This window comes from Arachis ipaensis, chromosome B3, assembly GCF_059453495.1.
Source record: "Arachis ipaensis isolate K30076 ecotype BB chromosome B3, ASM5945349v1, whole genome shotgun sequence".
In the NCBI taxonomy this organism is placed as follows: Eukaryota; Viridiplantae; Streptophyta; class Magnoliopsida; order Fabales; family Fabaceae; genus Arachis; species Arachis ipaensis.
In genome coordinates this window covers 53,673,079-53,686,834 of record NC_142438.1, presented here as the reverse complement: position 1 = coordinate 53,686,834, position 13,756 = coordinate 53,673,079, and the positions used below count along the sequence as shown (strand labels likewise).

The window sequence follows — 13,756 nt, the reverse complement described above, 5'->3', positions numbered from 1 at the left end:
AGGAGGTCTTCCGCACTAGGATTCACGTTCTCCTCCTCCTCTTTGGTTTCGGCCACATCATGTAAGGCTATGGCCTTGCACTCTCTTTTTGGATTTTCTTCTGTATTGCTTGGGAGAGTACTTGGAGGGATTTTAGTGACTCTTTTACTCAGCTGGTCCACTTGTGCCTCCAAATTCCTAATGGAGGACCTTGTTTCATTCATGAAACTCACAGTGGCCTTAGATAGATCAGAGACTATATTTGCTAAGCTAGATGGATTCTGCTCAGAATTCTCTGTCTGTTACTGAGTGGATGATGGAAAAGGTTAGCTATTGATAAACCTGTTTCATCCACCATTATTAAAGCCTTGTTGAGGCTTTTGTTGATCCTTCTGATGAGCGGATATTTTATACGCTTTTTGGGGTTAATTCATGTAGTTTTTAGTATGTTTTAGTTAGTTTTTAGTATATTTTCATTAGTTTCTAGGAAAATTCATATTTCTGGACTTTACTATGAGTTTGTGTATTTTTCTATAATTTCAGGTATTTTTTGGCTGAAATTGAGGGAGCTGAGCAAAAATCTGATTCAAGCTGAAAAAGGACTGCTGATGCTGTTGGATTTTGACCTCTCTGCACTCGGAATGAATTTTCTGGAGCTACAAGAGTCCAATTGGCGCGCTCCCAATTGCGTTGGAAAGTAGACATCCAGGGCTTTCCAACAATATATAATAGTCCATACTTTTCTCAAGGATAGACGACGTAAACTGGCGTTCAACGCCAGTTTCATGTTGCAGTCTGGCGTTAAACGCCAGAAACAGGTTACAAGTTGGAGTTAAATGCCCAAAATAGGTTACAACCTGGTGTTTAACTCCAGAAACAGCCTAAGCAGTGTAAAGCTTAAGTCTCAGCCCCAGCACACACCAAGTGAGCCCCAGAAGTGGATTTCTGCAGTATCTATCATAGTTTACTCATTCTTTGCAAACCTAGATTACTAGCTTACTATTTAAATAACATTTAGAGGATTATTTTGTACCTCATGACATTTTAGATCTGAACTTTGTACTCTTTGATGGCATGAGTCTCTAAACTCCATTGTTGGGGGTGAGGAGCTCTGCTGTGTCTTGATGAATTAATGCAATTATTTCTGTTTTCTATTCAAACACGCTTGTTTCTATCTAAGATGTTCATTCGCACTTCAATATGATGGATGTGATGATCCGTGACACTTATCACCATTCTCAACCTATGAACGCGTGACTGACAACCACCTCCGTTCTACCTTCGATTGAATGAGTATCTCTTGGATTCCTTAATCAGAATCTTCGTGGAATAAACTAGAATCCATTGGCAGCATTCTTGAGAATCCGAAAAGTCTAAACCTTGTCTGTGGTATTCCGAGTAGGATTCAGGTATTGAATGACTGTGACGAGCTTCAAACTCACAAGGGTTGGGCGTAGTGACAGACGCAAAAGGATCAATGGATCCTATTCCAGCACGAGTGAGAACCGACAGATGATTAGCCGTGCGGTCACAGCGCACCCAGACCATTTTCGCTGAGAAGATGGATGGTAGCCATTGACAATGGTGATCCACCAACACACAGCTTGCCATAGGATGAACCTTGCGTGCGTGAAGAAGAAGATAGGGGGAAAGCAGAGATTCAGAAGACAAAGCATCTCCAAAACTCCAACATATTCTCCATTACTGCATAACAAGTGTTTATTTCATGCTCTTTTATTCTTCGCAATTTAAACTGATAATTATAATTGATATCCTGACTAAGAATTACAAGATAACCATAGATTGCTTCAAGCCAACAATCTCCGTGGGATTCGACCCTTACTCACATAAGGTATTACTTGGACGACCCAGTGCACTTGCTGGTTAGTGGTACGAGTTGTGAAAAGTGTGATTCACAATTTCGTGCACCAAGTTTTTGGCGCCGTTGTCGGGGATTGTTCGAGTTTGGGCAACTGACGGTTTATTTTGTTGCTTAGATTAGGAAAAATTTTTTCTTTTTAGTTTAGAGTCTTCTATTATTGTTTTTAGTTGAAATTTTTTTTTAATCCTTATTTTCTCTTTTTAATTTTTTTTCGAAAATTTTATAAACTGATAATTGAGTTTTTCTAATTGAGTTTAGTTTCATATCTTAAGTTTGGTGTCAATTGCATTTTTTTATTTTCTTTTAAATTTTTGAATTTGTGTTTATTGTTCTTTCTTAATCTTTAAGTTGTTCTTGTTTATTTTATTTGTTTGATTTTAGCTTTTCTTGTTCTGTGTCTTTTCTTGTTTTTCTTGTGCTTTTTCAAAATATCAGTTTTCAAAAAAAAAATCTTTATTTATTAAATACCTTATTAAAACACGTTAAATTTATAGCTCAATTGGTTAGAGCGTTGTGCTTATGTTCTTGGTAATTGGCTACCTTCTTTTTAAAAAAATAAACTTTTTCAAAAATAATTTTTCTTTGAATAAATCTTGTGCCAAACTTTAAGTTTGGTGTTTTCTTGTTGATTTTTCTTTAGTTTTCGAAAAGTTTATTTTGGTTTTCTAAAAATTTTAAGTTTGGTGTTCTATCTTCATGTTCTTATTGTTCTTGTGAGTCTTCAAAGTGTTCTTGAGTCTTCCTTGTGTTTTGATCTTAAAACTTTTAAGTTTGGTGTCCCTTGGTGTTTCCCTCCAAAATTTTCGAAAATAAGGAACATTAGATCTAAAAATTTTAAGTTGTGTGTCTTTTGTGTGTTTTTCTCTTTCATCATAAAATTTAAAAATAAAAAAAAAATATCTTTTCTCTCTATTTTAAAGTGAATTTTCGAAAATTGCTTTTAAAATTCAGATTTCTATTTCAAAATTTAAAATCTTTTTCAAAAATCATATCCAAAGTTTTTCAAATCTTCTTAATTAAGTAATTATTTTAGTTTTAATTTTTTTATTCTTAATTTTTGAAATCTATATTTAATTTCTAGTTATTTTATTTCATTTTTTTTATTCGTTCTCTTTTTATAAAATAAAAATAAAAATATATTTTAATTGCAATTCACATCAATTCCCTTTTCTCCATCATGGACCTAAGTAGAAATGAGCAGTCCAGAAGGACTCTGGGGTCATATGCTAACCCCACTACTGCTTCATATGAGAGCAGTATCTGTATACCCTCCATTGGAGTCAGTAGCTTTGAGTTGAATCCTCAGCTCATTATCATGGTGCAGCAAAGTTGCAAGTATTCCTGTCTTCCACAGGAAGAACCTACAGAGTTTCTGACACAGTTTTTACAAATTGCTGACACAGTACATGATAAAGAAGTAGATCAGGATGTCTACAGATTATTACTATTTCCATTTGCTGTAAAAGACCAAGCTAAGAGGTGGTTAAATAACCAACCTTAAGGCTAGCATAAGGACATGAAAACAGCTGTCAGAAAAATTTCTGAATCAATATTTCCCTCCAAAACGGATGACACAGCTAAAGCTGGACATCCAAGGCTTTAAACAAGGAGATAATAAATCTCTTTATGATGCCTGGGAGAGATACAGAGAGGTGTTAAGAAAATGCCCCTCTGAAATGTTTTCAGAATGGGTGCAGTTAGACATCTTCTATTATGGGCTTACAGAGAAAGCTCGATTTCGCTAGATCACTCAGCTGGTGGATCTATAGACATGAGAAAGACAATTGAAGAGGCTCAAGAGCTTATTCATATAGTTGCCAGAAATCAGCATCTGTACCTAAATAGTGAATCTTCTATGAAAGAAGAGGCTAAAACAGTAACTGCTGAACTTAGTCCTGCAGAACAAATTGCTGAATTCAATCAGCAATTAGACTTTCTAACAAAACAGCGGGCCGAATTCAAGGAGATACTACAAGACACAAGAATGGCTAATATAAATATAGAGGAACAGTTGAAGCAAACAGAACAACAGTTATCAAAATAAATAACAGAAGAGTGCCAAGCAGTTTAATTAAGAAGTGGGAAAACATTAAATACCTCACTTCAAGGTAGCAGGAGGCCAAGAAATGAACAAACTGCTATTCAAAATCCCTCTGAGGACAGTAAGAGCCCAAAGAGGAATAACTCTGGCGTTCAAATGCCAGAAACAAGCAAGGAGTTGGCGTCAAACGCCCAATGAAAGCTCAGTTCTGGCGTTCAAATGCCAGGAACAAGTAAGGAGTTGGCGTCCAACGCCAATCCAGCTTCTAACCCTGGCATTCAAATGCCAGTGAGGGATCAGACATACACAAGTGCTGATAACAACCCCTCTAAAAAGGCTTCTCCAACCACCTCTGTAGGAAATAAACCTGCATCAACTAAGGCTGAGGAATATAAAGTCAAGATACCTTATCCTCAAAAACTTCGCCAAGAGGAGCAGGATAAGCAATTTGCTCGCTTTGCAGATTATCTCATGACTCTTGAAATAAAGATTCTGTTTGCAGAGGCACTTGAGCAAATACCTTCTTATGCCAAGTTCATGAAAGAGATCTTGAGTCATAAAAAGGATTGGAGAGAAACTGAAAGAGTTCTCCTCACTGAAGAATGCAGTGCAGTCATTCTGAAAAGCTTTCCAGAAAATCTTAAAGATCCCGGGAGCTTTTTGATACCATGCATATTAGAGGGTAATTGTACCAAGACAACTTTATGTGATCTTGGGGCAAGCATCAACCTAATACCTGCATCCACTATCAGAAAGCTTGGTTTAACTGAAGAAGTTAAACCAACCCGGATATGTCTCCAACTTGCTGATGGCTCTATTAAATACCCATCAGGCATGATTGAGGACATGATTATCAGGGTTGGGCCATTCGTCTTTCCCACTGACTTTGTAGTGCTGGAAATGGAGGAGCACAAGAGTGCTACTCTCATTCTAGGAAGACCTTTCCTAGCAACTGGACAAACTCTCATTGATGTCCAAAAGGGGGAAGTAACCCTGAGAGTCAATAAGGATGAGTTTAAGTTGAATGCTGTCAAAGCCATGCAGCATCCAGACACACCAAATGACTGCATGAAAGTTGATCTCATTGACTCTTTGGTAGAGGAGGTCAAAATGGCTGAGAGTCTCGAATCAGAGCTGGAAGACATCTTTAAAGATGTTCAGCCTGATTTGGAGGGTTCAAAGGAATTGAAAGAGCCTTTGAGACTTCCTTAGGAAGAGGAGAAACCTCCTAAACCCGAGCTCAAGCCATTACCACCATCCCTGAAATATGCATTTCTGGGAGAAGGTGACACTTTTCCAGTGATCATATGCTCTGCTTTAAATCCACTGGAAGAGGAAGCACTAATTCAAGTGCTAAGGACACACAAGACAGCTCTTGGGTGGTCCATAAGTAACCTTAAGGGCACAAGCCCAACTAGATGCATGCACAAAATCCTATTGGAGGATGATGCTAAGCTAGTGGTTCAACCACAGAGGCGGCTAAATCCAGCCATGAAGGAAGTGGTGCAAAAAGAGGTCACCAAATTACTGGAGGCTGGGATTATTTATCCCATTTCTGATAGCCCCTGGGTGAGCCCTGTTCAAGTTCTTCCCAAGAAGGGAGGCATGACAGTGGTTCATAATGAAAAAAATGAACTAGTTCCTACAAGAACAGTTACAGGGTGGCGCATGTGTATTGACTACAGAAGGCTCAATATAGCCACCAGAAAGGATCATTTTCCTTTACCATTCATAGACCATATGCTAGAGAGACTAGCAGGTCATGAATATTACTGATTTTTGGATGGCTATTCAGGTTACAACCAAATTGCAGTAGATCCCCAAGACCAAGAGAAAACAACATTCACATGCCCTTCTGGAGTATTTACTAACAGAAGAATGCCTTTTGGTCTATGTAATGCACCTGCAACCTTTCAGAGGTGCATGCTCTCTATCTTCTCTGATATGGTAGAGAAGTTTCTGGAAGTCTTCATGGATGACTTTTCAGTATTTGGAGACTCATTTAACTCCTGCCTTGACCATTTAGCACTTGTTCTGAAAAGATGCCAAGAGACCAACCTAGTTTTAAACTGGGAAAAATGTCACTTTATGGTGACTGAAGGAATTGTCCTTGGGCATAAAATTTCAAACAAGGGAATAGAGGTGGATCAAGCTAAAGTGGAAGTAATTGAAAAATTACCACCACCTGCTAATGTTAAGGCAATCAGAAACTTTCTGGGGCATGCAGGATTCTACAGGAGGTTTATAAAGGATTTTTCAAAAATTGCAAAACCCCTGAGCAATCTGCTAGCTGCTGACACACCATTTGTGTTTGACACAGAGTGTCTGTAGGCGTTTGAGACTCTAAAAGCTAAGCTGGTCACAGCACCATTTATTTCTGCACCAGACTGGACTTTACCATTTGAACTAATGTGTGATGCTAGTGACCGCGCCATTGGTGCAGTACTGGGGCAGAGGCATGACAAGCTTCTGCATGTCATTTATTATGCTAGCCGTGTTTTAAATGATGCCCAGAAAAATTACACAACCACAGAAAAAGAATTTCTTGCAGTGGTTTATGCCATTGACAAGTTTAGATCATACTTAGTAGGATCAAAAGTGATTGTGTACACTGACCATGCTGCTCCTAAATATCTACTCACAAAGCAGGATTCAAAACCCAGGCTCATAAGATGGGTGTTGCTTCTGCAAGAGTTTGATATAGAAATAAGAGACAGAAAAGGGACAGAGAACCAAGTGGCTGATCATCTGTCTCGGATAGAACCAGCAGAAGGGGAGTTTCCCCCCTCTATTGAGATCTCTAAGACCTTTCCGGATGAGCATTTGTTTGCCATTCAGGAAACACCATGGTTTGCAGACATTGCAAACTATAAAGCTGCAAGGTTCATACCCAAGGAGTACAGCAGGCAACAAAAGAAAAAATTAATTACTGATGCAAAGTACTACTTATGGGATGAACCCTATCTCTTTAAGAGATGTGCAGACGGAATAATCTGTAGGTGTGTGCCTAGAGAAGAAGCACAGAGGATCTTATGGCATTGCCATGGATCACAATATGGAGGCCATTTCGGAGGTGAGCGAACAGCCACCAAGGTCCTCCAATGTGGCTTCTACTGGCCTACACTCTATAGGGATTCCCGAGAGTTTGTACGTAACTGTGACAGTTGCCAAAGAGCTGGTAATCTGCCTCATGGTTACGCCATGCCTCAACAGGGAATCTTGGAGATTGAGTTGTTTGATGTATGGGGAATTGACTTCATGGGACCTTTCCCACCATCATACTCAAACACTTATATTCTGGTGGCAGTCGACTATGTATCAAAATGGGTAGAGGCCGTTGACACACCCACCGATGATACTAAAACAGTGCTGAAGTTCCTCCAGAAACATATCTTCAGCAGGTTTAGTGTCCCTAGAGTACTAATCAGTGATGGGGGCACTCACTTCTGCAACAAACAACTTTACTCTGCCATGGTCCGGTATGGGATTCGCCACAAAGTGGCGACTCCATATCATCCACAGACAAATGGGCAAGCTGAAGTTTCTAATAGAGAACTAAAAAGAATCCTAGAATGGACTGTAAGTACCCGTAGAAAGGATTGGGCAAGAAGCTTGGATGATGCTCTGTGGGCTTACAAAACAGCATTCAAGACTCCTATAGGGACCTCTCCATACCAGCTTGTGTATGGTAAGGCCTGTCATCTGCCCGTGGAACTGGAACATAAGGCCTACTGGGCAACCAGATTCCTAAACTTTGATGCCAAATTAGATGGTGAAAAAAGATTGCTCCAGCTGAATGAGCTAGAGGAATTTAGATTCACTGCTTTCGAAAATGCCAAGCTTTATAAAGAGAAATAAAAAAGGTGGCATGACAGAAAGCTGTCATCTTGAGTCTTTGAACCAGGACAAAAGGTTCTGTTGTTTAACTCTAGGCTCAGACTATTCCCCAGGAAACTGATATCCTGGTGGAGGGGACCATATGTGATTACAAGTGTATCACCATATGGTTATGTGGAGCTTCAAGACATTGATTCTGATAAGAAGTTCATTGTTAATGGAAAGAGAATCAAGCACTATCTTGAAGGCAATGATGAGCAAGAGTGCTCAAGGCTGAGGCTAGATTAAAAGCTCAGCAAGGTCCAGCTAAAGCCAATAAAGAAATGCTTGCTGGGAGGCAACCTAGCCATTAGCAAAACTTTTTCTGTTATTTTATTTTATTTTATTCTTCATTTTATTTATTTTTAATATATGAGCTTAATATTAACAAGGTAAAGAATCAATTGCATAAGTCCACAGGGTTACAGAAGAATTCAGAGCACAAAACAGGAAAAAGGAGCTCACTGGCAAGAAAACGCCAGTAAGAGGCACAATTGGGCGTTTAACGCCAGTAAAGATAGCCATCTGGGTGTTAAACGCCAGAAAGAAGCAGCTTCTGGGCGTTTAACGCCAGATTTACAGCATCCTGGGCGTTCAGAAAAACGAGGGGTTTCTGGCGTTTAACACCAGCTAGAAGCAACAGCTGGGTGTTAAACGCCCAAAAGAAGCACCAACTGGGCGTTAAACTCCCAAAACATGCAGCAGTTGGGCGTTTAACGCCAGGATTGTGGGGAGTAGGCAATTTCATTGTCAATTCAAATTTTTTCCATTTTTTATGTTTCAATTCATGATTTCTTGCACAAACATGTTACAAATCCTAATTTTTCAAATCCTTTTTCAAAAGATATCAAATGTATCTTAATTCATAAACCTTTTTTCTTAACCCTCTTCAAATTATTTTCAAATCCTTTTCAAAACAAATCTATCTCTTTTCCTTCTAAAATCTTTTCAACTCATCAATATCTTTTTCAAATCTTCACATCATCTTTTTCAAAATCCAGATTTATCTTTTTCAAATATCTTTCATACCTTTTCAATTTTAAATCACATCTTTTCCTATCATACTTATCTTTTCCAAATCACTTTTTCTATCATATCTTTTTCAAATAATTTTCGAAACCCACCCCCCTTCCCTTTAAATATGGTTCGGCCTCTCCCCCTCTCCTCCACAAGTTGTGCTTGGCTCTCCCTCTTTCCATTTCCTTTCCTTTTTTTTGCTTGAGGACAAGCAAACCTCTAAGTTTGGTGTGTTTATCTGTGATCACTAAACCAATACCCACTGAGATCATGGCTCCTAAGGGAAAACAAACCGACTCCAGAGGCAAGAAAGAGAATATTCCAAAACCACTTTGGAATCAAGGGAAGTTCATAACCAAAGAACATTTAGACCATTTTTACAAAATAATGAGTCTAAGGTCAGTGATTTCGGAAGTTAAATTCAATCTGAAAGAAGATGAATATCCGAAGATCCAAGAGCAAATCCGAAACATGAGCTGGAAAGTCCTAGCTAATCCTGAAACAAAGGTAGGAAGAAACATGATTTAGAAATTCGACGCTAATCTGTGGCAGACGGACAGGTAGAGAATAGCTGGAACCGCATTCTATGACTATAGAACTCTGGTCAGAGAGAAGATTGTTCACACCCACCCTGACAAAATAAGGGAGATCTTCAAGCTGCCTCAACTGCAAGATGACCCAGATTCCTTCAATAGGAGAATGATGAGATCAAACCTTAGCTTGGAGAAAATCCTAGAGGACATATGCCTCCCTGGAGCTAAATGGACAACCAACACAAAGGGTGCCCCAAACCAACTCAAAAGAGGAGATCTCAAACCAGTCGCCAGAGGCTAGCTGGACTTCATTGGGTACTCTATACTGCCCACTAGCAACCGCTCTGAAGTCACCATCAGAAGAGCAGTGATGATTCATTGCATTATGCTGGAAAAAGAAGTGGAAGTTCATCAGCTGATTGCTTGTGAGCTTTACAAAATTGCAAACAAGAACTCCAAAGATGCCAAATTGTCCTATCCAAGCTTAGTTTCTCTGTTATGTAAAGATGCTGGGATAAAGATGGGAGTAGATAAGTATATCTCAGTTGAGCAACCAATCACCAAAAAGTCTATGGAAGGACAACAAGTGTAGGACGACCCCATCAAGAGAAAAGCAGAGGAGTTCCTCTCGGAAATCCCTCAAATTGAATACTGGAGTAGAAGCATCTGTCACCAAGTTGCAAGAAGCTGTGGATCAACTGAAGGAAGAACAGCAAAATCAAAACAGCATGCTCTGCAAATTGCTTAGAGAACAAGAAGAGCAAGGGCGTGAACTGAAGGAATTAAAGCGTCAGAAACTATCTCTTGAAGGGCCAAGCACTCCACAGACTAAAGAGGCATCCACCTCCCAAATTCAAGGTTGTTGAGTTCTAATCTTAGCCTTAACTCTGTGATAATTGTTCTTATTTGATTTTTACCTTAGAAGTTATATATGAGTAGTAGTAATTAGTATCTATATTTTGATTTTATCTCCAATTAAGCTATAATTTATTTTTCTTATCATCATTAAACATGAATAAAATAGCAGATTTTCTTTAGAATAAGGAGGCAATATTTTTCGAGTTTTTAATAAGAAAAATTCTAATTATTTACATGTGGTGGCAATGCTTTTTGTCTTCTGAATGAATGCTTGAACAATGCATATGTCTTCTAAATTTGATGTTTATGAATGTTAAATATGTTGGCTCTTAAAAGAATGATGAAAAAGGAGAAATGTTATTTGATAATCTGAAAAATCATAAAAAAAATTATTCTTGAAGTAAGAAAAAGCAGTGAATACAAAAGCTTGCAGAAAAAATAGCAAAAATAAAAGAAAAAGAAAAAGAAAAAGAGAAAGCAAGAAGAAAAAGCCAATAGCTCTTAAAACCAAAAGGCAAGGGTAATAAAAAGGATCCAAGGCTTTGAGCATCAGTGGATAGGAGGGCCTAAAGGAATTAAATCCTGGTGCTTGTGGCGTGAAGGTGTCAAGTGAAAACTTGAGACTGAGCGGTTAAAGTTAAGGTCCAAAGCAAAAAGAAGAGTGTGCTTAAGAACCCTGGACACCTCTAACTGGGGACTTTAGCAAAGTTGAGTCACAATCTGAAAAGGTTCACCCAATTATGTATCTGTGGCATTTATGTATCCGGTGGTAATACTGGAAAACAAAGTGCTTAGGGCCACGGCCAAGACTCATAAAGTAGCTGTGTTCAAGAATCAACATAATGAACTAGGAGAATCAATAACACTATCTGAATTCTAAGTTCCTATAGATGCCAATCATTCTGAGCTTCAATGGATAAAGTGAGATGCCAAAACTGTTCGGAAGCAAAAAGCTACTAGTCCCGCTCATCTAATTAGAATCTGAGCTTCACTCAAAAAAACTCTGAGATATTATTGCTTCTAGACTTATTTGTATTCTATTTTATTTGTCTAGTTACTTGGGGACAAGCAACAGTTTAAGTTTGGTGTTGTGATGAGCGGATATTTTATACGCTTTTTGGGGTTAATTTCATGTAGTTTTTAGTATGTTTTAGTTAGTTTTTAGTATATTTTCATTAGTTTCTAGGCAAAATTCATATTTCTGGACTTTACAATGAGTTTGTATGTTTTTCTGCAATTTCAGGTATTTTCTGGCTGAAATTGAGGGAGCTAAGCAAAAATCTGATTCAGGCTGAAAAAGGACTGCTGATGCTGTTGGATTCTGACCTCTCTGCACTCGGAATGAATTTTCTGGAGCTACAAGAGTCCAATTGGCGCACTCCCAATTGCGTTGGAAAGTATACATCCAGGGCTTTCCAGCAATATGTAATAGTCCATACTTTGCTCAAGGATAGACGATGTAAACTGGCGTTCATCGCCAGTTCCATATTGCAGTCTGGCGTTCAACGCCAGAAACAGGTTACAAGTTGGAGTTAAACGCCCAAAACAGGTTACAACCTGGAGTTTAACTCCAGAAACAGCCTAAGCACGTGTAAAGCTTAAGTCTTAGCCCCAGCACACATCAAGTGGGCCCCAGAACTGGATTTCTGCACTATCTATCATAGTTTACTCATTCTCTGCAAACCTAGATTACTAGCTTACTATTTAAACAACTTTTAGAGGATTATTTTGAACCTCATGACATTTTAGATCTAAAATTTGTACTCTTTGACGGCATGAGTCTCTAAACTCCATTGTTGGGGGTGAGGAGCTCTGCTGTGTCTCGATGAATTAATGTAATTATTTCTGTTTTCTATTCAAACACGCTTGTTTCTATCTAAGATGTTCATTCGCACTTCAATATGATGGATGTGATGATCCGTGACACTTATCACCATTCTCAACCTATGAACGCGTGACTGACAACCACCTTTGTTCTACCTTCGATTGAATGAGTATCTCTTGGATTCCTTAATCAGAATCTTCGTGGTATAAGCTAAAATCCATTGGCAGCATTCTTGAGAATCCGAAAAGTCTAAACCTTGTCTGTGGTATTCCGAGTAGGATTCAGGGATTGAATGACTGTGACGAGCTTCAAACTCACAAGGGTTGGGCGTAGTGACAGACGCAAAAGGATCAATGGATCCTATTCCAGCACGAGTGAGAACCGACAGATGATTAGTCATGCGGTGACAGCGCACCCGGACCATTTTCGCTGAGAGGATGGATGGTAGCCATTGACAACGGTGATCCACCAATACACAGCTTGCCATAGGAGGAACCTTGCGTGCGTGAAGAAGAAGACAGGGGAAAAGCAGAGATTCAGAAGACAAAGCATCTCCAAAACTCCAACATATTCTCCATTACTGCATAACAAGTATTTATTTCATGCTCTTTTATTCTTTGCAATTTAAACTGATAATTATAATTGATATCCTGACTAAGAGTTACAAGATAACCATAGATTGCTTCAAGCCAACAATCTCCGTGGGATTCGACCCTTACTCACGTAAGGTATTACTTGGACGACCCAATGCACTTGCTGGTTAGTGGTACGAGTTGTGAAAAGTGTGATTCACAATTTCGTGCACCACCTTCCATGAGAAATTTGGATGATTTCTCCATGAGGTATTATAGGTGTTTCCATAGGGTTCACTCATGTAATTCACCTCTGCTATTGCCGGGTTCTCAGGATCATAAGCTTCTTCTTCAGAAGATGCCTCTTTAGTACTGTTGGATGATTCCTTTAATCCATTCAGACTCTGAGAGATCATATTGACTTGCTGAGTCAATATTTTATTCTGAGTCAATATGGCATTCAGAGTATCAATTTCAAGAACTCCTTTCCTCTGAGGCGTCTCATTACTCACAGGATTCCTTTCAGAAGTGTACATGAACTGGTTATTTGCAACCATGTCAATGAGTTCTTGAGCTTCTGCAGGTGTTTTCTTTAGGTGAATGGATCCACCTGCAGAATGGTCCAACGACATCTTTGATAATTCAAACAGACCATCATAGAATATATTCAGGATAGTCCATTCTAAAAGCATGTCAGAAGGACACTTTTTGGTCAGTTCCTTGTATCTCTCCCAAGCTTCATAGAGGGATTCACCTTCCTTTTATCTGAAGGTTTTAACATCTACTCTAAGCTTGCTAAGCTTTTGAGGAGGAAAGAACTTGGCTAAGAAAGCCGTGACCAGCTTATCCCAAGAGTTCATGCTGTCTTTAGGTTGAGAGTCCAACCATATTCTAGCTCTGTCTCTTATAGCAAATGGAAAAGCATAAGCCTGTAGACCTCGGGATCAACCCCATTGGTCTTAACAGTATCACAGATCTGCAAGAATTCAGTTAAGAACTGAAAGGGATCTTCAGATGGAAGTCCATAAAACTTGCAATTCTGTTGCATCAGAGGAACTAATTGAGGTTTCAGCTCAAAATTGTTTGCTTCAATGGCAGGGATTGAGATGCTTCTTCCATGTAAATTAGAATTTGGTGCAGTAAAATCACTAAGCATCTTCCTTGCATGGTTAT

General features: G+C 38.9%; 1 non-coding gene across 1 annotated transcript; it reads left to right on the top strand.

Annotated features, from left to right (window-relative positions):
- The first annotated feature begins 13,269 nt into the window (after positions 1–13,269).
- LOC148570661 (small nucleolar RNA R71) lies at positions 13,270–13,377 on the top strand. Its single transcript, XR_015880475.1, has one exon. It is a non-coding gene; the product is annotated as a small nucleolar RNA R71 (small nucleolar RNA).
- The last annotated feature ends 379 nt before the right edge of the window (positions 13,378–13,756 follow it).